The sequence below is a fragment of the Panthera pardus genome, unplaced genomic scaffold, assembly GCF_024362965.1.
Source record: "Panthera pardus isolate Hobbes unplaced genomic scaffold, ASM2436296v1 HiC_scaffold_4, whole genome shotgun sequence".
NCBI classification, from domain to species: domain Eukaryota; kingdom Metazoa; phylum Chordata; class Mammalia; order Carnivora; family Felidae; genus Panthera; species Panthera pardus.
The window spans coordinates 4841644-4867500 of NW_026526969.1; the positions used below are offsets into that span (position 1 = coordinate 4841644).

Below are 25857 nucleotides of genomic sequence, written 5' to 3' on the forward strand. Positions count from 1 at the left end.
GATGCTGCCTATGTTCACGCTCTTAGACCCAAGTTCCAGAAGAAGATATTAAGATGGGTATCTATTTTCTCAAGCACACCCTTTTTAATCTAGCCTCATTCCTAAGTAGATATACCTCCCCTCCAACCTCTATCCACTCCGAACTATTAAAGGCACAAGGGGGGAACTTAAAATTAAATTTCAGACTAAAATCAAGTTTGAGGTTGAAGTTTTCAAATAGACTGGATGTTTCATAATCAAAACTGACTAAGGAGTTATTGGATTTGCCTGAGCTGCCCTTGAAGGACAAGAATGGGTGATCTGACCGCTCATGGTTGATTAGAAACAATTTCGTCTTTATACCCCCACTGAAGCATACCCCTGCCACAATGAAATAAACTTCAATCTCTTTTTTTAATTAAAAGAAGAGAGCTAACAAGCTACATCTTGGTGGTGGGGTCTGCTTATTCATTTACCTAGAGTTGAGTAACTGTTTTTAATCTCTCTCCTTTTTTTTTTTCCTTTTTAGTTTTGGAATGTTCTTTGCTTACATCCTTAAGACGATTAATTCTGCCCCATTTGCTTTGTCTTCTTCTCTTTTTATAATTATCTCCGTGACAGACTGGAGTTCCCTGTTCTATCTGCCACCCCATCGCTTTCCATTCTTTTTCTGTTAATTTTTTGTAGAAGGTCTTTTTCTTGCCTCTGACTTTTATGTGGCTAATATGATTTTCTGCCACATCAGTTCAGTCTTTTACTGCTTCAATAATGATCTGATTTGGGTTATCGCACTTTTCCATCATAGATTGGTCCTGTATATTAATGCAACCCCTCTGGTATCTTCCCGAACGTTTAAAGCAGTTCTTGAATGATAAGTGAGAGGTCTATTCTACAGGTTAGGACGACTTGGATTTGAAGCCTCACTCTGTCACTTACAGAGCACGTGACCTTATAAACACAGGGAAACGATAAACCAGGTTAGTCGCAGATTCGGTAGAACGTGTCCCATAATAGCAGGAAGACACTGGCAGGGGGCGTCTGAAGGGAAGAGAGGGGGGAGGGGAAGCATATACAGGTTCAATGTGATGGATGTGGGGGAGGGGCTGGGTCTGAGTCCTAAGACGTGAGGTCAGGAAGGGATTAGATCATTAACAGAGTTGTGTGCTTGAATCGGGTATCCAGGATTTTATCCTGTACACATGTTCTTCTTCTTTTTTTTTTTAACGTTTATTCATTTTTGAGAGACAGAGAGTGAGAGACAGAGTGGCAGAGGAGGGGCAGAGAGAGGGGGAGACACAGAATCTGAAGCACGCTCCGGGCTCCGAGCTGGCAGCACAGAGCCCGACGCGGGGCTCGAACCCACGAACCATGAGATCATGACCTGAGCTGAAGTCGGACCCTTAACCCACGGAGCCACCCAGGCGTCCCCGAAATCAAGTTTTAAGGTAATCTGGAATCTCTACAAGTGTATGTGACCTTTAGCGGCCCCTCTAGTCTCACACGCCATTCGGGACGGCAGCGAGGAAAAGCCACCTGACCCCCACGCCCCACAGCCTCTAAGAGCAGACCCCACTGGCTGGAAACAAGAGCCTTGAGGGGCCACACATCCCCTCCAAGCAAGGATAGGTGCTCTGATTAGGTGGTTTCACTGTAAAAACACCCCAGCCCTTCAGAAGCCACTGTCCGAAACGGAGATAAACTAAAGACAGTGCTCCCCGCTAATACTGATGTAGTTTCAATTTATGCAATCCAGAGTGCAGTGGCCTGCACTGTCCCCTGCCTCCAGTGATTAATGGCCTGGCCCCAGCTAGGGTCCAAAAAGAAAGAGCCAAAGGAGGCAGATGCAGTGGGTTTTATATTATCATGACTGCAACAAACTCATTCTGTGGTGTCAGCGCTGACTGCAGGGTTCTGATTATGAAATATGATGCATGTTGAATTTAATGACTTTCTGTGCCCTTCTGGTGAGTTCACTGCTTTCCAATGTCATTTTCTGTTCTCATCTGAGTGGTAATAAAAGGAATATCATTGACTGTGGTAGCTTGTAACCACTGTGTGTTTTACAATAAATTGCATTTCGGGACCTTTCTCCCCAGGAGAGAAGTGCATGGCCAGACGGATTATTCCGAGGCAGGCTCTGGGATCCCCGAGTGCAGGACAATGGGGGATGAGGTGGAGTTGCCCTTTTTCGGGAATTATCCCCCAAGAGCACTCATTTTTCAAGCAGTTGCACATCAAAGGTCAGTTCGGACCAGAGGGAAAGATGACAAAACACAGACCCCAAAGTAAAAATGACTGTCGCCCGACCGGAATCAATGCCGAGAGGACAGGTCTACTCTCTTAATAAGTTCAGGAAAGAGGGCTGGGGAGAGTGCAAGTTCAGAACTGGGAAGAACTGGGAAGACAGCCCCCAAAGCCCTGTTTTTCCTCCGTGTGTTCAAGCTGACCTCTTGTCAATATCCCATAGGAAGGTCATCTCCATGTCGGAACAAGAAGGAGAAGAAAAGGGAGTATCCAATGGGAGACAGCTGCGTACCAGACCTGTGCCAGGCACTCTACGGCTCACTGCCGCCTACTGTCCCCTCCTGTCACGGTGCTCCCGCGAACCAGGTCTTATTACCCCCAATTTGTAAATAAAGAAATTTAGGCGAGACAGAATCTTCAGGGTCACAGAGCTAGGGTCCAGCTCCTCCGATTCCCAGAAGCGTGTCCCATGGACCAGAAGCACTGGCTAGAGACGCAGAACCTCGGATTCCTGCCCAGTCGTGCACATTGAAGTGTGTAAAACATGCCATGGGCACCAGGCAATGGAGCTGGACAGAGGACGTGAGGTTTCCCGACACTCGGGCCAACCAGGACAGGCTTCTCTCTTCACCGTTCGGAGGGTCTCCTGTGCGATGTTGCCTTAACCATCAGGATCTCAGTTCCGTTGCTTGACCAGCTGGGAGCGGTGTCCCTGGGGACAGGAGTCCTCAAACTCCAGAATGCCTGCCAATTGCCTGGGCACCTGGTGAAGGTACAGACCCCTTGGTTCTGCATTGTGTTAGCCACGCATCTCCCCAGACACACAGAACCAACGGGCTGTGCGCATATGTAGAAAGAGATTTATTTTAAGGAGGAAGCTCATGCAATTACGGAAGCGGTTAAGTCCCAAATCTCCAGGGTGGGCCACAAGGGCTGGAAACCGGGGAAGAGCAGGTGTTGCGGGTCAAGTTCAAAGGCCGCCTGCTGGCGGAATCCCCTCCGGCTCAGGGGAGGTCAGTCTTTGTCCTAGTAAAGGCTTCACTTGATTGGAAGATGTCCACCCACATCAGGGAGGCCACTCTGCTTCACTCAAAGTCCACTGATTTAATCTCATGCAAAAGCACCCTTGGAAACATCCAGAAGAACGTTTGACCGTGTATCTGGGCAGTTCGACCCTAACAAGTTGACGCATAAAATTAACTATAACGTATATTGCAACGGTGGTGATTCAAATCTGCAAGCTTGAAAAGGTGACACAGGACTATCTACATACATTGTGCAAACATTAGGTTTTATACTCCAGTATCATTATTGACTTAGTAATTAATGTAAATTTAGTAATGTAAATTATTTACATATTAAATGATTCCTTAAGGGGCACCTGGGTGGCTCAGTCGGTTAAGCGCCAACTTCAGCTCAGGTCATGATCTCATGGTTCATGGGTTCAAGCCCCGCGTTGGGGTCTGTGCTGATGGCTCAGAGCCCGGAGCCTGCTTCGGATTCTGTGCCTCCCTCTCTCTCTGCTCCTCCTCCGCTAGCACTCTGTCTCTCTTTCTCAATAATAAATAAACATTTTTAAAAAAATTAAATGATTACTTAACAACTATTACAATTATTAAGATAGAGGTATCAGGGGATCCTAGCGAAAGGGACATGAGACCACGCTGTACTGTCTTTGCAACTTCCTGTGCATCTAAAGTTATTTCCAAAACACTTTTAAATAATTTTTTTTAAACAGTACAGATCCCTGGTCATTTGCACCCTCTCTTTGCCCTTCCTTTGCTCCTAGGATTCTGGTCCACTTGGTCTGTTGTTAATTTGGATGTAGGGAGGCTTCTGTTGACCACAGTGTGAGAATGGTCCCCAGGGGTGACATGATTTTCCGGGCGCTGTGGTTCAATCTACGTGACAAGGAGCTACATTATAGCACTTTTCCACCTTAGAGAAAAATGGTGAGAATAGCAGATTAGGAAGGAATTTGGTACCGAAATCAAAGCAATGATCCTGCATGATTTCTGTTTTATAGCATCATTCAGTGTTAAATAATGAAGGGGCAGGGGGGTCATTGATCTGTTCCAGATACCTCATTGCACAGGTGAAGAAAAGACCCAGCACCTTCTGCCACCCCCAGCCCCTCACATCGATAGTAGTAAAGTCTGGATGGGAAGCACAACTCTAGGATTCTCAGGGCCCAATCCACCCAAGCTGTGGAAATGCCAGGAAAATATAGATCTCACCTAGTTCTTCTTTTTGTTTTTTATGTTTATTTCCAAGAGAGACAAAGCATGAGCAGGGGAGGGGCAGAGAGAAAGAGAGGGAAACACAGAATCCGAAGCAGGCTCCGGGCTCTGAGCTGTCAGCACAGAGCCCGATGCGGGGCTCGAACTCATGAACTGCAAGATCATGACCTAAGCCGAAGTTGGATTCTTAACCAGCTGAGCCACCCAGACGCCCCTAGATCTCTAGTTCTAATTCCAAGTCCAAAACACTGCCAGTGATTTTGCTCAAGTGTAAATCTGACCCTATCACTCCCATACTTAAACTCACTCAGCCCTTCAAAAGGAAATCAAAATTCTCTAGCTAGAATTCCAGGACGTCCTTGGACTGACATCTCCAGCCTCCTTGCTCTGGTTAACTCCTGGTTATCCCTTTAAACCTGGCATTCAGCCTGCTGGGAAGACGTTATGTTCCCCCTGAGACTGATTTTGTAAGCTTGTACTGTATTCCCATGGCATCTCGTAGATCCCATTGGCATCTGTGCCTCCCTCTGTCTTCCAGGTGGTGAGTTCTCTGGGGGAGGTCCTTCATTCCCATGTTACCAGAGTCAAGTACACCATCAACACTGTGTTGGCTATGCCAGCTATCCCATCATGAGAAGACGGAACGTCCTGACACGGAAATCGCCAGGGCATTTAGACGAGAACGTGATCAGGGAAGCAGGCGTTGACCATGTATTCACGAGTTTCCCCTCTACGTCAACCCTCCTGCAAGTGGTAACACCACCACCTCTGACAAATTCCTGCCCAAGCTCCGACTTGAATCACATCAAGCCTCAGAAATAGCGTACCTGTTTGCAAGACATTGAGAATACAACCCCATCGGGATGCGATCAGCAAAGTCTAGAATGTAGGAAACTCTAGAGGGCAAATGGCTTGGTTTGCCTATAAAGTAAATTGCAAAGGGAACCATTTCATAAAGAGAAAAACAGGGAATCTATTGATGGAAAAAAAAACGCTCTCAAGACATATCAACCACACAGCGTCTGGCCCTTAAGTAGATTTCATTCAACAAGCCAACTGTGTAAAAGATACTTGTGGGAAAATTGGAGGAATGTATTCATTGAAATGGTATTTGATAACCTTAAAAAACAATGGTTAATTCCATAAGATGCAACATTGGCATTATGGTTATGTATTTTTTTTCTTTTTTCTTTTATTTTTTTAAAATAATTTTTTATGTTTATTTATTTTTGAGATAGAAACAGAACATGAATGGGGGAGGGGCAGAGAGAGAGAGAGAGAGAGAGAGAGAGAGAGACACAGAATCCGAAACAGGCTCCAGGCTCTGAGCTGTCAGCACAGAGCCCGACGCGGGGCTCGAACCCACCAACCATGAGACCATGACCTGAGATGAAGTCGGACGCTTAACCGACTGAGCCACCCAGGCGCCCCTATTTTTTTTAAATATACTGACACATTGATAGGCATCTGGGAAGGTCAGTATAGATGAAAAACGATTGGCCATAAACTAATGATGGTCGAAGTTAGGTGATGGGTATTTGAGGTTCGCTGGTATTCTTTCTCCTCCCGTATAGTATGTTTGAGTTTTTGCAGAATAAGTTAAAAATGGTGAACACGAAAGATGCCCCTGTTAGCCCGTTATTTACGATTACAATAGCAGACACTAGTAAATAATTACAAATGAGTTATTTACAGTTGGGATGAGGCCAGAGGTACTCACGACCCACGATGTATTTAGTATTGAATTCCATTTAAGAGCTCTAGGAAATGCTTTCTCAACATTCTGTTTTGCTAAGATCAGCAGTTTGTAGGGGTCAGGGCTAAAACTCTTCCCATTCATTGTCAAAATCCATGTAGGCATGTCCATAAAGATTTGGTCTTCTTCCTAAGGTTTGGAGGAAAATCTAGGGTCGGCAACTGCCAGGACCCCAGGTGTAATATAGGTCCCAATGCCTGTGCTTGGACGGGATTCAGCTACTTATAAAAAAAACTGATTGCAGCACATCTCAATTATTATTGCTTGTGTGATATTTTCTAAGCAAATTCTTACTGAGCCTACCTAACTACTGAGATTTCAGGGTGGTTTGACTTTATACATTAGAGGGAATTCATAACAGCATTCCCAGTGCTTGCATTTTTGTTGGTCTCCATAGTGGGTCACAAGAAGCGGGGAGGGGCTTCAACTAATTTGCTGGATTTGTTTAAACCTCCCGTCGTCCCCAATTTATCTCTGCCACTGCCGCTTGTCATCCTTGTACTTAAATGGCAGCTATGGCAATCACAGGCTGTTGTCATGCCAACGGGTTGTGATTTCATAGGTATTTCCTTTTCTCGTTCACTCTACCGGAGGGTAAAATTTTTTTTAATTTTTTTAATGTTTATTTTATTTTTGAGAGAGAGAGAGAGAGAGACAGAGCGTGAGAGGGGAAGGGGCAGAGAGAGAGAGAGAGAGGGAGACAAAGAATCCAAAGCAGGCTCCAGGCTCTGAGCTGTTAGCACAGAGCCCGACGCGGGGCTCAAACTCACAAGCCGTGAGATCATGACCTTAGCCGAAGTCAGATGCTCAACCGAATGAGCCACTCCGGTGCCCCTAAGGTCTAGCATTTAGGAGCATTAAAGAGAATAGCAGAGAAAAGTTGGAGGCATTTCCAGGACAAAAAAAAGCACAACCATAGACGCCCCCGTGGTAGTTTGCAAGGAGACACAGAGCTGGTGGGAAGGACTCAGGTGGGAGAAAATCAGACCAAAGAAGCCAGAAAAGCTTCCATTGACCAGGTGGGGCTAAATAATGTCTGAATGAAGAGAGATCTTGAAGTTCTTTGGGCAAATCTGTCATGACCTTTGGTCTGGAAAGATAACTAGGATGTGGTTCACTCAATCCCCGCTCTGACCCCTAGAAGGTCTTTCCAAGCTCTAAAGTCTGGAAAATAGAGATCACATTTCTCAGACTCTCATACGCCTAGGTTTCTTCATGGGATCCAGACTCTACTGAGTGCATATGCAGACAAGACACACGAAGAGGGACCTGAACATGATAACCAAGAGAAGTTGTTATATGAGAATTGGTGCTTTGGGGACCCACAGTAACCGCTGTAGCTTCTTGGTCATGGCAACAATGGGTCTAGGGTTGACCATGTCATGGGCCAGGGGCTGGCAGTGGGGAGCATGGGCTTACTAAACTGGCGGCTTCCCACCGCAGCAAAGGATGTGGGATCTCAGACCCAGGCTGGCAACAGCTCCCCCAGCAGGCCAGCTCTGTGGTGGGCTTCCAGGAGCCGTCCCTAGAAACTCGACTAGGAGTGTCGCTCCAATTTTATCTGGGTCTCTGTGAACTATTTAATACCCTTTTCTCCCCTCTTTCCTGCTCAAAATGGCCAGAGTGGGTTCTGCTGACTTCAGCTGAGGAATCTGACCCATTCGAGAAGAGAGGAAACTGGTCCTTTTACATGATATCTACATGAGTATTTACACAAATATTTACATGAATATTAGGGGCAGCCATGACTAGAAAATCTTGGGACATAATTTTGGGAGTATCTTAAATTTCTTCCTTTAAATCTATTTCCTCTTGACTACTAACAGTGAAACCCCAAAAGAAACACTAAGAGGGGTCATGTGTCCTTTAGAGATAATCTAAAGTATGTGCCTGCACCAATAACATTTGGGGGGAGGAAAATGTCAAAGATTAAAAAAAAAAATGAGTGCTTTCAGTAGAGGAGACCAGACTCAGTCCATTCTTAAGCTCCAGAGTGAATGAAGAAATGTGCCAATTAAATGTTTGTAAATAAACTAATCATGTTGGACCTGTCCGTCAGTGACCATCTATCAAATAACAGCTACACTACTCAACATGGGGGAAACCAAAGAAGGAAGAAAACAAGATCAACTCTTGTCTCGAAGAATATATCATTAGTTATTGCAAGAAGAGAAATATGTAGCAAACACCAGAAAATAATCTAAGGGACTATGGAACTAGGTGGAAAAGGCTGTTAGTAAAGACACCTGTCGCCGTGGGTAGGGGCCATTGGAAATGGCCCTATAGAAGTCATGCCGACTACCCTAAATCCGGGTAAAAGGGCAAACTCTGGAAAAGCAGAGAAAAGTTGGAGGCATTTCCAGGACAAGAAATGCACTTGGTAGTTTCCAGGGAGACACAGAGCTGGTGGGAAGGACTCAGGTGGGAGGAAATCAGACCAAAGAAGCCGGAAGAGCTTCCATTGACCAGATGGGGTCAAAGAATGTCTGGATGAGGAGACATCTTGAAGTTCGCCTGCCCCAACACTTGAATCCTTTCCACAACTTAATCTCTTCTCATCTCACTAATTTTAGAAGGTGGGCAAAAGAAAAAAAATAGATGTGAGTTTTAAAACTCTAGAGAGAGCCTCAGTAGAAAGATCTCCTGGCTAAATCCACGATACCAATAGCTTCAGGAAAACAAATTGTGAATTAAATTTAGGAGTCACGGCTTCCAACACCTTAATTTTACACGTGAGCAGACCTTCCGAAGGACTCCCAAAGGCCACAACAGCTCCTGGACCCTGGTCTCCCCACACCCAGCCCAGGTCTCTCCCTCGACCAAGACTTTCCTGGCTCTGTTCTGAGAATACTCCATTTCTCTTACTATGCATGAAAAATGCTAATAACCTTCTCTCTCCAAACAGCCTTTCCCCAAGGAATAATAGATCTTGGGAAGAGAGAGGTTTGCCATCATGGAGGGACATTATCATTTTTATACAAATGCTAAAACAGTTCTGAGCTCTCAGCCTGAACTAAGCTACCTTAATCTTACCTGTGTCTCACACCTGGGGGAACTTGGTTTGGGGGGGGCGGGAGGTGGGGGGGAAGGCAAAAAAAAAACCATGGAATCCATTTCAAGTGTTCTATCTTAAGCCTCTCAGTTTGCACTCAATTTGTTTTATCACATAGTGATAGGAATTAAAGGCCTTCACTACAGTTTAGGCAGCTTGCCAATATCTATTTTATAGCAATAAAATATGTACAAATTAAGGAATCTCATGTGGAAAATTTATTCAACAGCCTCAAAAGCCAAATGAATGGTAATTACCTTGAACACAATGTGGCAGCAATCAAGCACGATTGGATCATGCTTTTAAATGTACGTCTACATTTTAAGAACTAAGATAATTATGAATTATGAAAATAACTAACAGAGACAATGGCGTAGCAAAGCTGTTGTTTATGAAACATGAAAGGGACATTTTGAGAGGAGTAGGGGAAATGACTCGTTTTCTGCACCTGCCAGGGAATATTGAATATGACACAGTTAAAAGTACAGAGCTGGGATAGGCTTCTTTTCCCAGCCACTTCACGTGGGGATCGCGTCTGTTGAGCTCCAGTGTTTGCGGAGGAGGAAAAGGGAGGGAGGAGACACGGAAGTTTCCAGGTCTGCTTCCCACACAGTGCAAGATTAAATACCCATCCATCATTGTACGCATCCCCGTTTTAATAACCCCCTGTTATGCCTAGAAACATGGATGAAAACGTTCTCTGGCTGATCAGTTGCCAAATCTCTTTCTCTAAACACGGTTATTCTGAGAAACATCTCTTAGAATGGAGACACGTGAAACAAGGTTCTTTTGCCCGTCTCCTCGCTTACGTCAAATCCTAAGGAGGTCATTCAGCCTCTCTGTGTTCCTCAGTTTTCCCAACTTGAAAGTTACGGGGCTGGCCAACTGACCTCCAACATGTCATGCGTCTGTGCTATGACGTAGAAGGTATGCCCTGGTGGCCATGGGGAGTGAGCGACGGGGACATCTCAGGGCAGAATATTCCAGAAGGGGATAAGGAGCAAGGCCACAAGACATCGGCATGTCTGCCGCACTTGAGGAAGAGGAGGAGGCCAGAGTGGCTGGAGCGCGTGAGACGAAGAACGAGAAATGAGATCAGAGAGAAATCAAGACCGGATCACGTTGGGCCTCGAAAGCGATTGCGTGTTGGTGTTCCCCCCCGAGCAAAACGGGAATTCCGACTGCATGGTGAGCAGCGGAATTGCGCGATCTGACTTAGCGCTTTACCAGGACCCATCTGACTTGCGGGGCGAGAATACGCGGAAGGGGAGTAAAAGTAGAGACAGGAGATGAGTGTCTGATTACATAATTGGGCACCGTCACCCAGCCCAGGGGGCACATAAGACTAACAATCACAGAGGCTATGGCAGAATATTTGCAAAATTCTTCTCCACGGTTTCCCTCCCCATATCTGCGTGCTTCTACAATGTGACTTTGTGGCTCCCCCTCATCAAGAGATAGATTAGGCTTCCCCATCCCTTGAATCTGGACTAACCTTGTGATGTTCCTTGACCAACAGAATGTGTGAGAAGTGACACCATACCAGTTCCAGCCTAGGCATCGACAGGTTTTGGACGTTTCCCGGTGTTCTCTCTGAGACTCTGTATCCTCCGTGTGAAGAAGCCCGGGCTAGCCTGCCAGAGGACCAAAAAACTACAATGACATCCTGGCAAAGGCCATTCTAGAATACCCCCGATGTGTGAGCAAGCCCAGCTGAGATCAGCCCGGCCCGGTGAAGCAGAACTACCCAAACGGACACGTTGATTTATAAAGCCAAATGAATGTTTGTTTGTTTGTTTTGTATCTTAAATTAGCAAAGTTTGGAATGGCTTGTTATATGGCAGAACCTAACGGATACAAAAGGAAAGTCAAGACAAGGGTGAATTATCAAGCCAGCCACTGCGATGGGGAACTGGAGGTCAACCCTACTGGAATTCTCTGAGGAATTATGCAGAATGACCTTCGGGACTGTTTATCTGACAGTAGAGGAGAGCATTGGACCCAGTAGCGTCCAATGCTTCCATTACTATGATCTGCTCAAGCTCACCATGAAGTCTGACACAGAGTCATTCAAGGTGGTGAATGGCTGGCAGCAATCTCCACAAAACACACCTTGTAGCAGGTTCATGGACTAAACTAAAGTCTCTGCTACCACAATTGGTCTCGAGGGTAGAAGAGATCCTCGTATCTCTTACTTATTGCTCTTCTGGACCTTCTTGGCTTTGGCCGACACTTCAGCAAGTCCGGGGTACTTACTAAACGGGTGACCCAGCTCTTCTTCTGCAAGGGGTCTGGGTTTTTATTGGCTTTGCCTTTCCTGAACTGTGTGGCTGTTGTTGTCCCTTTCCAGCTGTTCTGGGGCTCCTTTGGGGAGGACAGCGTTATGGATGACTTTCTGCCGTGACTGTGTCGCCACACCCCTAATTCCTCATGGTGGTCAGGGAAATGATCTCTTCTAAAATAATAAGTCCTTTCTTTGCCTACTGGGTTACACAAACGAGGAGCCCACTATGACCAGGTGGAGGTCACAGGTCCACGTTCGGTGGAGTTCTTACCGTGTCCCCTCGTGGCAGACGTTCCTCCTTGGAGAGCGGGACCTCTACTCCAGCAGAACCTAAGGTTTCAGAGATAAGAAGAATATCTTTTTTAGATGCGTTACTACCTGTGACGGTGACAGAAACCAAACCTACTTCCCCTGCTTTGTTCCTGACCAAGAACTGCATCGTACTGTAGTTAATATGACACAATGGCTGTCGGTTCAATGCATACAATGCATCCTGGAGGGAGGACGAGTGCTCCACCCCCACAGGATTTTTGCCCACTCGAGCTGGCACAATTGCCAAGACTTTGACAGACCATTTTTCTATTGTATCGTGGCCATTGGGGGTCAATGTGGTCTATGATAGGACCAGTAGATCCTGTGGCCATGCACTCGCGGTCACACCTCCTCGGTCCTAAAATAGGTCCCTTGGTTTGAAGCCAGTTTGGGGATAATCCGGGTCAGTAAATCAGGTGCTATTATGGTGGCGTTGGCAGAGGAACCAAACACAGGGAAGACAGACCATATCTGGAAGAAGTGGCAATTCAAATGAAGACGAAAAGCTGTCAGCTCTAGGATGAAGACCAACTCATCAACCTGCCACCGAATGGCTGGTCGGTCGCCTCACGGATGGCCCCATGATGACTGCTCACAGTCGATCTCCACTGCCACCAAGTTGGGTATTCAGCAATGGCGGCAGCTAGATCAGCCTTAGGCCAATGTGTAACCTCCATCCCTTCTCCCATGACCACCCTTGCAGCCCATTGTACAAGCACCAAAGTGGCCTGGGAGAGAGAATGGCTAGCCTCCACCAAAGAACCATCCTATCCATCGGGTCACTGAGGGACCGCCGTGAGGAGGACGCTCTCTGCTGAGCATGAAAATGAGACACATGGTTTAACCCACTTTGTGTTCCTTCCGATGCATTTATCCACCTGCCTCTGTCTTAAACATCCTCCTCTCCAGTCTTTCAGTCTTTTCCCCTTTCATGATACGAGTACAAGTATGGTGACAAAGTACAAAACACTAGTCATAGCTCTGCTCCTTGGAAACATCTGCTTTACATTCTGTCCTTCGGGGATACTCTGGTGTGTAACGGTACATTTCCATGAGGATGAATGTATTCAATATTATCATCTATATGTTAATAGGTGATATTAATATCTGTACATGTTCATCTAATATACGTATCTCTGTGTAACCCTGGAGTTATCATAATCATACTCATAGGAACCCATCCCTGAACCATGGCTGAATGTCCCCTCTATCAGAGGTTCAGTTGGTACACCACGAAGCCCTAAGTGTAAGTTCAAGGAGAGGCATTCGTCCTAGAGAGGTACTTAACATGAAAGTCTAGACCATCTGTTCTTGTTTCTCATCTGTGCCCTTGGAAATTGTTCAGATCCAGTTCTAAATGTCCCATTCCCATCACACAATCAGCTGTGGCCCCGCCCACTCCCTCTGGTGACTCAAGCACATTCGCAGACACCTCGCTAATGGCGGGCAACTTTGTCCTCCTAGTCCCACGATGGCCCGTGGTCATGCAGTCTCTCCTAAAGCACGACGTGCCTGGAGGGGATGTTCCAACAGCAGGCAGGCCTCTGCCGCGGAAGGCACGGCCTTGCTTCAGAGTGCTCTGGACTCCAAGGGGTCGGCACTCTGACGCGCTGATTGACATGGATGGGTGTCCGTAGCAGGGTCAAACCTGCTGGGAGATACGGCCTGAGCAGCAAGATATCTGTCCACACCACCTCCTCGTGTTGCAGAATTCACTTCTCCTTCGGCCCAGCTCCTGCCGTGATTTTTCCCAGCACACATTTGCCAAGTCTGGCAATTCTTGCAACGGTGACTATGCCATTTCCTTCCAGAGCAAGAGTGGCTGTGCTCTTGCGTGGCCTGACCCTCGTGATCGTTCTGGGGTCAATGCAGGGATGCAGGGGTGAGTCATAAGGTGAGCAAGCATCATCTTGCCAGCTGACTTCTTCAGACCTCAGGGCAAGGGGAGAGAACAGTTCTATTCAAGGGAGAGAATAGTTTCTCTCCCAGCCCCGAGGTTCTCAGGCTACCAACAAAAATCCCCATCCCTGTTCTCGGGGTGCCAGTGTTTCCTTATTAAGGCCCTTATTTGATGTGGGAGGCCTAGTAAAGCTATGCATCCAGTCTTCTTTTCGATCTCTGTGCTGAAAATTAGATCTCGGGTCTAATTTTCGGCCCAGATTGTCCTGTAACTAAAGGACATGCAGAGCTCTCTAAACGCTTCCACAGAGGCTTTCTGACACCCACAGTGTGCCCTGAGTACATGGCTGACGGGTCTGAGCCTTTCCTTCTGTTTCTTCAAGGCTCCGCAGGCCGTTAACCAGGGGCAGTGAACTCCAGAGGCTCTGCCCTGACCATTGTCCCCATACCTGTCAAAGTCCCCCGTTCGAGGCAAGCCAGCACTCTCTATCTGCCATCACTGAGGAACTCGGTCACCGGGAGACTCTACGGGCCAGCGGTCAGCAACACCCCCCTTCCCCTGAAGTGGGGCCCACTGAGGTCCGGTTTCCAAATCCCATCCTAAGGGTCTGCTTTCTAGGGATGTTTCCGGTATCGATCGTTTTGCCCGTCTTCCTCCAGAGAGCACAACCTCACATGACCACTGTCCAGGTAGGGCTTGGTTTGGTGTGGGTGTGAAGGGACTCGGAAGCAGAGGACTGGAGAATTACTCAAGAAAGGAGGGAGAGCGGTTAGGGAGGTCCACTCGTGAGCTGGTCACTTCCAAGGGCTCCCGGGCCTTGGTCCTTCTGGGCTGTCTTAGTCCCATAGCACATCCACCGGTTAGTTGGGCAGAAGAGGGGAGTATTCACCCATCGGCAAATGGGTGTCTATCTCCTGTCAACAGGGGTTGGCCCAGAGGACGATAGTCCCCCCCACATTTGGAAAGTGAGCACGTTAGATGCTAAGAAGCTTCCCACCGGTGTTCAGTCCACGGCCTCTGAGAAAATCTGAAGCAGAAAGAGCGTGATTCACGGTTCAGACGAGACAAGGAGCTGTCAGACCACCTGCGTGAAGCTGAATTTGGGCGGCAATGGCTGAGGTAAAAGGGGACCAAAAGGGGCGAGGTGAGACACGTCCACTCTGTGTGAATGGCGTGTTAGAAGAATGACCAACAATCTTCTCAAAACCTCTGCTTTCACATATGCCAAGTGGGGCTGTGAATCAACAGCTTCCGACTGTAGGCAGCTGGGCTCAATCCCAGGGGAGCCCTGTGGAAAGCCGTGTGGGTCCCCCTCGTGACTGTCCCGCCGAGCGCTGTGGAAGCTGGACTGTTTATTCGCCAACGTCCATCACTCATAGGTTGAGGGTTGCTCCCAGGGACTCCGGATTTTTCCAACACCGACAGGTGACCTCCGGCGCAGGCCAAGGACTGGCCACCAGCAATGTTTCTACGAGTATCTCGGCCTCTTCAAACACTGGCAGGCAGGGGCGCCTGGGTGACTCAGTCACTTACGTGTCTGCCTCTTGGTTTGGGCTCAGGTCATGATCTTAGGGTGTGTGGGACTGAGCCCCACGTCAGGCTCTGTGCTGACAGTGCGGAGCCTGCTTGGGCTCTCCCTCTCTCTCCCTCTCCCTCTGCCCCTCCCCTACTTGCTCTGTCTCTCTCTAAATAAATAAATAAACTTAAAAATGAAAAGAAAAATCACCGTTGGGCAGGGGAAGGGGCCAGGTCAACTGGGGCGGTCGGTTCTCAGAAATTACCACGTCATCCGAATACTTCAGTCATCCCCCAACATCAGGGAGGATCTTCCCATAAGGGCATAAAGACACCCCGAAGCACCCTTTGAATGCGGCACCGTTTTGTTTTCGGGCCAACGCACGGCCTGTTCATTCCCAGGCCAGCAGAAGTTTTAAAATGGTGCAAGACTACCGCCCTAAGCCTTTGTGGAGGAAGCTGCAAAGTAAATGCTCGGGTTGCCGGGAAGGAACAGACACGCTGTGCAGACATTATCTTAGAGCTACTCTAAAAGGCCTCTTCCCACTTGATTAAAAGTGGCAGACAAGCCAGAGCACTGGAGCGCCAGGCCAAGGAGCCTGCAAGGGCGATCCGCGCTCCGTGCGGGGCTAATAGGCGACAAGTTCTGATATTCCCAGAATTTCTAATTTGTGCCTGCTTTCACGTTCCCAGAGCAGATACCCAAATTGATTCTGCCTCCTTCAGGCTCGATGTGTGAAAACGCTGACTGACAGAAACACCTAAGGGTAATACGTCTGCCAAGTGATTGGTTAAACAGCTATTCATTTTGAAATATATCTTCGAGAAGCAGAATAACAGAGGGCCACTGTCGTGTGCGGCCCATTAATTATACAGTTGACAAGAAAATTACCCTGCAGATCAACATTAGTGAGACTTGGCTGGAGGGGGGCCGGGGGCGGGGAGGGAGAACAGCATTCAACAGGGTTACCTGCACAGACCGCGGCGTTTCCCCCCCTCCCCCCTGTACTGGGGAGGAGTGAGTCAGTGCGTATAGAGCATCAGTGCGAGTCCTGTCTGTGTGATGTAGGGGAACTTCCTGAACCTTCTGAAGCCTCGTGGTCCTTATCCATACAACAGTATGGTCCTTATCCATACAACTGCCCAGAGCAGTGTCAAGGGCAGCTACAGAGAGCACATGAGAATATGGCTAAAGCACCTGACCCGTGATGACGCTTTGCTCATTGCACATCTGTTTCCATCTTCTGTACGACAGCTACCTGGGCACCTGCTTGTAAGGAAACCCGGGAGCCCACCTGGCTGTGGGTATCTGCTCTGTCAACCCTACTTAGCAGGATGCCCCGAGCCATGGGGGTCTAGCTCAAGGGTGCGTTAGGAGTACATGCCCCTCTAGAAAGTGGGGTCTGGACACAGTCTGTCGCTCCCCAGCCTAGGTGTGAATTTCCGGAGGGAACTGAGCATCTGGTGCCCAAGTGCCAGGCCGGCCGATTCTCCTGTGAGTTCTTGGCTGCCTCCTGGACCTACCTCCCCTCCGGGACTGTTCCCGAGTGTGAAACCCAGTTTACCCACGGGGGGCTCGGGATCTAGATGGCACATTCAACCTAGGAAATTGGAGGGGAGTTTAGTGGGGAGTTTTGAGGGGAGTACCTTTGATAAGAGTACTAGCTGTCACCGCCCTGGGGCGGCAGGGACAGGAAGAGGGTGGGCTTCCCAGAGCCCAGAAAGCGAGAGAGGGGACTGATTGACGAGGCTGGGGCATTTCAGGCAGGGATGCAGCCAGGTCACGGGAACCTCAAAGGAAGGAAGCTGGGAGATTAAACCCCTGAGCCTCCTGCCCCTCCTGCCCTGGGTTGAACTCAACCAGAAGCCAGAGGGTGAGACAGCTTCTGGGACACAGAGACAGCAGGGCAGAGGAGGAAGGAACAGTAACTGGAAAGCAGCCAACACTCAGTCCCAAGCCACCCCCAGTTGGGAAATGTGTTTCATAAAGCTACCTTACAAGGCATGGATTCCGATTCTGAGTTCCAACTTGCTGGGGCCGGGGACCTGCCATCTTCACCCATATGACTTTGTCCCCTGCTCGAGATTTAAGGCTCCCAAACCGGGTGACCAGAACTCCCTAAATGCCCCACCCAATCCAGTCTGTGGTAACTGGCATCCAGGCAGGAAGCAGGGGACAAAGTCACACTGGAAAATCTTGAGTTGCGTAAAGGATTTACTTGCAGAGGTGCAAGCTCTTCTTGTCCCTAGATCTGGCGGTCAGGCTCCATCTTCCATGATGGCTGCCAACTCCATCACTCATCCTCAAGTTTGTTTTCCAACCTTCTCCATGAGTCCCTCGCTCTTATTTCATGCCATCATTGCCCAGATAAACTACCCGCATTCAAGCCTTTATCGGCATGGGAAAGACAAAGGCAAGAATGGGTCCAGGCTTCCTTCTTCCTTGGACAGCTGGGTGGATGGGGCGCCATTTTGTGAGGCCATAGCCTATGAGAGAATTTCCTAGCTAGAAGGTTCTAGTAATTCCAGTCATCCTAGATTTTCTCCCTGCCAAATGTTCACCTCTTTATATATCCTCTACATATATGCAGCCAGGATCTTTCCAAGGATTTGGTTATAGAACTCTATTTATAGGCTAAAATGTCTTCTCTTTCAGTTGAACTAACCCAAAGTTAGAATTTTAAAAATCCAACTTTGCCAAGAAACCTGTACCACACCAACTTATAACAAAGACTTGGAGGAGTTACAGTGTCGCTTGCCTGGAAGTTTTCTAGGCACGAAGTTCCTTACGTTCACTTCTGGGCACTGCAAAGGACTTAATCATTCAACCACGGGTGGTACCCACACCCAGACCTGCCACGACAGCCAGAGCCTGAGAGGGAGGACGGTCAATCTGAATGCCTTAGACTACACATCCCAGGACTGCTCATGGCAAAGGGAACAAAGACAAAATCCTGGATAATCACTGCAAACAAGGGTAAAGCAAAAATGGAAGCAGCCCGTGAGGCTGGAAAAACCACCGTCCAGAGCTGATGAGCAGACAGCTTGGGAAACCAGAGGGGGGAAAGCAGGTGTCCAAGAATGGACCGGATGGTGATGGGAAGGATCATTCTGGGGATAGATGTCAGGCTGCAGTAGCAAATGTCTTTTCCATGCAACGTGCTGGAAAAGACCATGAGCTCATCTTGTTCAAGGCGAATGAAACCTTTCAAAATCAGCAGGAGAGAGAGGCTTGTTTCCCGAGTGTTGACTATAGGCCAGGCACGGTGCAAGACTCCGGACTGGTACATTTTATTCAATCCTCATCAACCTTAAAGTAAAGACTGTGTCCCTCCATGTATCAAAAGAGGAAATTAGGGCTTGAAAAAATCAAATTAGTTGCTGGTCAATCTGGGATTTAGGTTTCCTGGTTTCTAAAGTCCCTGTGAGTTAAAAAAAAAATTTTTTTTAACATTTATTTATTTTCGAGAGACAGAGGGAGACAGAGCACAAGCACGAGCAGGGGAGGGGCAGAGAGAGAGGGAGACAGAATCCGAAGCAGGCTCCAGGCCCTGAGCTGTCAGCCCAGAGCCTGACGCGGGGCTCGAACGCACGAACCATGAAATCACGACCTGAGCTGAAGTCGGACACTTAACGACTGAGCCGCCGAGGTGCCCCAGTCCCTGTGATTTTTTACCAGCATATTCTAATTTCTCTAAATGTGGTTTGCTTCTCTCTACCTCCGGTAAGGCTGAAGTGCTATTTATGTCACACTGTTGCTTGTCCTGAGCGTGAGACATACGGTGTCTGAAGAACATGAACAGGTGACAGTGACGAAGCTGGGACTGAATGGGACAAAGGCTGAGCCCGGACCCACCTCTGACTCCTGTGGGGTCCAGGGTAAGAGAACAAATGGAGGCCTGCAGGCCACGCAGAAAAAAATATTAACAAGTTATAAGTCGAGCTAACAGACTGCCCGATAAAATGGGTTCTATTCCGTATCTCCTCTTTGACAAGTAGACCTTCACAACAGCCCAAAGAGCCAAACCACAATGGAGAATTCTTGGCCTTCCTCTACGTTCTGTGACGAATGTGGCGTTGTGGAGCCCCTCGCCCCTAACCCCCGTCTGACTCGTTCCTCCCCTTCCAAGTTGTGTCCTGCTGTGCAAGAGGCCTTACACACTCACGCATGTCCGAACTCTGCCCACACCCCACGCGAAGAGCTACCTTTCGGCTGAGCCCCAAGCCCAGAGCTGTGCATAAAATGGCGGCCCACAAGGGAGAACCCGACAAAGGCCCTGAAAACAGGATCATAGCTGATGAGGCAAAGGGTTCTTGCATCTCAAGTATCTGGACAAGGTCTAGAAGGAGAAGGTGTGGGCTCTAGCCCTTTGACCAGGTGGCTTCCTGCCCCTAGAGGAACCCCTGGCTGGAGGATAGCCCTGGTGGGAGTCCACAGACTTCGTGAGCAGGACAGAGGCCACTTGCCCGGGTCTAAGGCCAATATGTCGGATTATCCAATCCACACGGCAGCACAGAGAGATCGATGTGCTACGGGGTGGTTCAGGCAGGAGGTCCACAAAGCCGTTCAAACAAGCGGGCTGGTCAGGTTTCTGAACAAGCACAAAAGGCAGTCTCCCTCCTGACAGTGGGAGCCATCTGGGATCCAGGAACGAGAGGGAGGAGGCTTCAGCCCCCGCAGGAGGTGGCGGTCGAAAACCAGGGAGGACAGACTTGAGAGCTCCAGCCCCATGGCGGACTGAAGGGTTCCTGGGGAAAGGCAGGACTCTCACTTATTTCTGAATAATTCCAGGCCCTTGTCCCTCTGGCGGGGCTGAGGTTGCCGGCCAGCTTTTGCACCGGTCAGGGCTGGCTCAGGAACACACTGAGTCTGGTCCCCAGGGCGGAAGGCACCCGTGATTCTAATCGGGAGAGACAGGGGAAGGCAGGAGCTGATCATTTCCCCATTAGGATTGACAGCATGCACTGGGAGGACAGAGACAGAGGCTTCGGCCGCCTGCTGACGGGGGGACTCCCCCAAAGTCAGTTTAAACTGAGGGAAGAGGAGTGTGCCGCCCACAGCCAGTACAGAGATCTACCAGGGAAGCTTCAAGATGCCCTATTGGGTCTGAGATCACGGACTGGGGGGTTGGGGGGGCGCGGGCAGGGAGAGTAAGGGGTCAGTAGGTTTGCTTAAAGGACGGTCTTTGTCATTAATGTGTTAGGGTCCCACAGCCTCCGGTGCTCCCGCTGCATACACGTGTTCATTTTTTAATAGAAAATGTCATTTACGTTTCCATTTCATTCCATACGTATCTGAGTTTGGCTGTTTCTTTGGGATAAGAAAGCCCGTCTTTGGATCTTGGCACAAATTAAAACTGGGATAACATCCGCTGCTTTGGTTTTCCTCAGACCCGGGATTCCAGTATCGTCAGAGAAAGAGCCTGAGATTCAGACTCGAGGGAGGTTGGTGATAGCTCTGGCTTTACCATCAAACCTCACTATAGGTTCATAAATGTTATTTAACGTTTTTGGCCTCAGCTTCCTCGTTTGTCGAGGAAGCAACAGTCAAAGCATCAGGACTTATCCCACTCAAAGGAAGTTTGAGGCTCCCGTGAGATAAAGTGGAAACAAAGAACGTTCAAGGGAATGGGAGGTCATGCGAAGGGAGTTACTTCAGAATGAGACAGACCAGAGTGTGAGTTTTGGGTCTGCCTTTTACTAGCGTGTCATCTTGGGCAAGGCTCCTGAGAAACTTGGCTTTCAGTTGTTTCATCTGTAAAATAATAGCCATGATACTTATTTCAAAGGGTCCCGGAAAGATTTTGGTGAAATAATTGTGGAAGAAACCAATGCAGTCCTTTCTGTATAGTCGATCCTTTAAAATATTCATTCCCTTTTTTTAATATAGAATAAAGCACTATGAGGGTCTAATTAGACCTGAATAATTGACCCAGAATATTTGTCTTTCTAATCCCTCGGAGAGGAGAGGAGAGGAGAGGAGAGGAGAGGAGAGGAGAGGAGAAGAGATGAAAAGAAAGGGAAGGGAGGGGAGGGGAAGGGAAGGGAAGGGAAAGGAAGGGAAGGAAGGGAAGGGAAGGGAAGGGAAGGGAAGGGAAGGGAAGGGAAGGAAAGGAAAGGAAAGGGAAGGAAAGGAAAGGAAAGGAAAGGAAAGGAAAGGAAAGGAAAGGAAAGGAAAGGAAAGGAAAGGAAAGGAAAGGAAAGGAAAGGAAAGGTCATAAAATCCAAGGATGCTATAATAATAGGAAGATACCTCCAGATCCCACTTTCAATAATGGATGGAACGCCACAACAAGAGAAGACTTGAACCCCACGATAAACCCACCAGACCCAACAGGCATCTACAGACCATTCTTCCCACCAACAGCAGAATGTAATTCTTCTCAAGGGCACATGGAGCATTCTCCAGGAAGGACCATGTGTCAGGCACAGAACAAGTCTCAATAAACTAAAAAGACTGAGAGCATACAAAGCATCTTCTGTGAACACAATGAAATGAGACTAGAAATTAACAACAGAAGGGAAATGAAAATTCACAAACATGTAAACTAAACAACACACTCTTTTTTTTTTTTAATTTTTTAATGTTTATTTTTGAGAGAGACAGAGCGTGAGCAGGGGAGGGGCAGAGAGAGAGGGAGACACAGAATCCGAAGCGGGCGCCAGGCTCCGAGCTGTCAGCACGGAGCCCGACGCGGGGCTCGAAGCCACGAACCGTGAGGTGATGACCTGAGCCGAAGTCGGCCGCTTAACCGACGGAGCCACCCAGGCGCCCCACAAACCACACACTCTTAAACATGGGTCTAAGAGGAAATCACGGGGGAAATTCCTAAGGACAAACTTGCGAGGATAGGCAAATTCATGAGGAATTATGGCTTAAGGGGTACAGAGTTTTTGTTTGGGCTGATGAAACACTCGGGGAATGGAGGGTGGTAACCGTTACACGACATCGTGGAGGCAATCGATGATCCTGAACCATACAATTAACATGGCTAAGACGGCAAGCTTCAGGTGGTGTAGACCTCATCCCAATAAAAAATTAAGAGGGTCAAAAAAATAAAACAGGACAAGGGGCACTTAGAGAAAATGTGGAGACCGGAGAGCTCAGCAGGTTTCTGGAAGAGTGGAAGTAGATGAAGTAATGACTGAAATGTCAAAATGAGATAAACTCGGGATCCTGCTAAGGCGAATACTGGGCAAAGTAAGCTTCTTGATCGTCCCTTGGAGCTCTGAGTGAGCTCAGCAGTCGGGGCAAGAGAAGGCAGCTACCAGGTGTGGGGCTGACGGTAGGTAGGGGGGTTGAAATTCAGGGCACAGAACAGGAATCTCCCCAAATGTACTGCGGGTAAGTAGGTATTTTGCCAAACAGAAAACAGGAAGTTTATTCTCCGGAGGAACCAAAATAGAGTAATTCCAAATGTAGGACCATCACACAGGGTGGAGAACACAAGTGAAAAATGTTGGACTACACGTGAGAAATTAATTGGGGTGGCTCAGTCGGCTGGGCGTCCGACTTCAGCTCAGGTCACGATCTCACCGTTTGTGGGTTCTAGCCCCGCGTCGGGCTCTGTGCTGACAGCCCAGAGCCTGGAGCGCCTGCTTCGGATCCTGTGTCTCCCTCTCTCTCTGCCCCAACACTGCTTGCGCTCTGTCTCTGTCTCTCAAAGATAAATAAAAAAAATTTTGTAATGGGAAATTAAGTGAAAGCCTACAATATAGATATTAGTCACCAAGTTTCTATTTCCTGGTCTGCTCACTGCACCCCTACAACTAGCCAGTGCTGCTCGGGACAGAAGATTAGAGGACTTCTTCTTTCGAGACACAGAATAGCCTCAGAGGTAAGAAGTCAAGATGTTAACATTTGAGAGAGTCATCGCTGCTTGATCACCCTGTTTAGAATCCCCCAACTACAGGATTTCATTCAGCTTTTTTAAATCACTTTTAAAAATTTATTTGATTTTTTTTTTTTTTTTTTTTTTGAGAGAGAGAGAGAGAGCATGCGTACAAGCAGGGGAGGGGTAAAGAGAGACGGGGACAGATGATCCGCACCAGGAGGCTGACAGCAGCCAGCCCAGTTCGGGGCTGGAACTCACAAACCCTGAGGTCGTGACCTGTATGGAAGTCAGATGCTTAAGCAACTGAGCCACCCAGGCGCCCCTTAAATCACTTTTAAATATGAATGGGATTCTAAGGCTCTCCAAAGTCTTAGGGGAAAGTTCCAACACAAAAGAGGGATACCAGAGCCCACAGGAAGATGAAAGAGGAACCCAGAGGGAATGAGAATAAAGCAGGATAGCAAAATTCGTCCCCACAACACGTTTCCTATCTTCAGAGAGATAAGACACGGCAATCGTGAAACAAGTACAGGAAACTATGAAAGAGGAACAAGCAAGAAGCAAGAAAGATCTCTCACAAAGTGTGTTTATTAAAACATTAACATTCTGCAAGGAATTTCACTTTTTTGCTTACTGACCTTGAAGATGACTACCCTTGAGTCACTTGGAGTCCTTACGTCAAAGGGACTAGTAAACAAAGAGTAGTTCTATATGAAGAAGTAATTAACCCCGAGTACCACGAGGATCTAGGGTTAGAGAGAAGGAGAGGATATCTGGAACTCAAGGCATTCACTGGGACATTCCTAACTGACGTCATGCTTGTCATGCTCGGTGAACTTGGTGAATTGATGAGGGCGTGTTGAGTGATAGGCAACAGAGCCAAGAAAGGCAAAGCAACTCAGGGCTCAGGCCCCTCAGGAATAACGGTCTAGGTCACCCCAACAGCAATCAACCTGAACCAAGTGAGATTTTGGCTAATGGTGAAGGAAATCTAGAAAAGCTGACGTAAGACAGGGATGATACATGTTACACCTGATCCTTGGATTACATGAAGCAGTAGAACCTGTGGGTTGTTATAGAAATAAAAAAAATATTTGTCTTATGTCTTTTCGGAACCAGCCACCTGCCACCTGCCACCTTATAAAGGGGATCACGTGATGGACTGGACTTAATCTGGATGGTGCGAGAGTAGGCTGTATCCAACGCCTCCGTGCACACTGCCAACCTTTCTGCCCCAACTCTTGCCCCAGCTGCTACTGTGGCAACCGTTTCCACACAGTGCACCTGGGGAGCCCCTCACCCCAACTTCACACGACTTAACCCCTTGCTTCCTGTCCTCGGGCTTCTCTGACGTCGTGGCATAAAATGGTGACGGGAACCATGGCGGTCACGTATGCACAACCAGCAACTCAAGAGGAAAGGGGCGGAGAGAGGGAAGGGAGGGAGGGAGGGAAGGAGGAAGGAAGGAAATAATAAAGTAAGGAAGGAGGGAAGAGGGGAAAGAAGGAAGGAAGGAAGGAAGGAAGGAAGGAAGGAAGAGAGGAAGGAAGGAGGGAAGGAAGGAAGGAAGGAAGGAAGGAAGGAAGGAAGGAAGGAGGGAAGAGAGGAAGGAAGGAAGGAAGGAAGGAAGGAAGGAAGGGAGGGAGGAGGAAGGAAGGGAGGAGGGAGGGAAGAAAGGAGGGAGGGAGGGAAAGAAAAGGAAGGCTGGGGATCTGGAAACACTAAATCCAGCGAAGCACGCTGACCAAGGGAATTTCCAGGAAAACACCGTGCAGCCGATTTAGAGAACAGACACTGAAGACAAGCATTTGGAGATATCTGATAGGCCTGATGGCACCCAGAAAACAAGAGATGGCCATCCAGAACTACATTTTACCTAAACAGGTAGATGGATCAGTAGGCTAGGGAAGAAAAGGCGTGCGTGCAGGGAAGAAGCATGAAAAGGACTAATTCATCATTTGCCATGAGAATAAAACAACAACAACATGAGAACATATTTAAACTGATCCATCAACAAGCAACAGTAAAAAACACAGGCATTCAGTTAACGCACCTGCCAGCCGCTGGGAGTGCTCTCAGTCCGAGATGAGGGGATAAACACACAATGATTTTATTTATCTCCCCTGATCTCTGCCTCCCACTGTGCTATACTGAATTTCATCTTCCCTGTGCTTAGTAACCTCTGGGCCGGGCCCCCGAGCTCTCTGATCGTTTTAAGAAAGGCGTGAAATGTCCAATCCACCTTCCTTCATTTTAAAACCGCAGTCTTCGATCCTGCTGAACGCCCTCCTTCTCTCCCATCCCGGGCTGAGCCTCTGCCAAAGGGCCCAAGCAGAGAGGAGACGTGTTGGGAATTTCAGCCTCCTCCCGGGGGGTTCCGGAAGTGGGGGTCAGAGTAAAGGGGCAAACATCCTTCTGTTGACCTGATATCTCCTGGTTAACACTGACTGGCTGGTCTTAGATTTCGACTGCGTGGCAAGAGTCTTGGCCCCCAATTCGCTCCTCGGGCACCCGGGTGAGTTTCTGGAAGGTCCCTCGGGAGTCTTCCCCCCGCCATATTCACCTCTTCTGACTCTAATCACACATCCTGGCGTCTCGCTGTGCCTTCCAGCGGAGTGCCCACAAAATGACCCGAGCTCGGCTAATCTCCCCAGTGCCCCCTTGGTCTATGAGGAATCCCGCATCCTTGCCGCGATTTGACTAAGGCGAGATCCTTTGAGAGTTTCTCATGCTCTGCTCA

At 48.3% G+C, this 25857-nt stretch overlaps 1 long non-coding RNA gene across 1 annotated transcript in view; it reads right to left on the reverse strand.

The window, feature by feature from the left end:
- Positions 1-25857, reverse strand: part of LOC109250633 (uncharacterized) — a 546394-nt gene that overhangs the window by 160199 nt on the left and 360338 nt on the right. Inside the window, exons 3-4 of the long non-coding RNA XR_002073117.2 lie at positions 11827-11885; positions 10767-10905 (exon numbers count right to left, since the gene is read on the reverse strand). This is a non-coding gene — a long non-coding RNA (uncharacterized LOC109250633). The remainder of the gene's footprint in view (positions 1-10766; positions 10906-11826; positions 11886-25857) is intronic.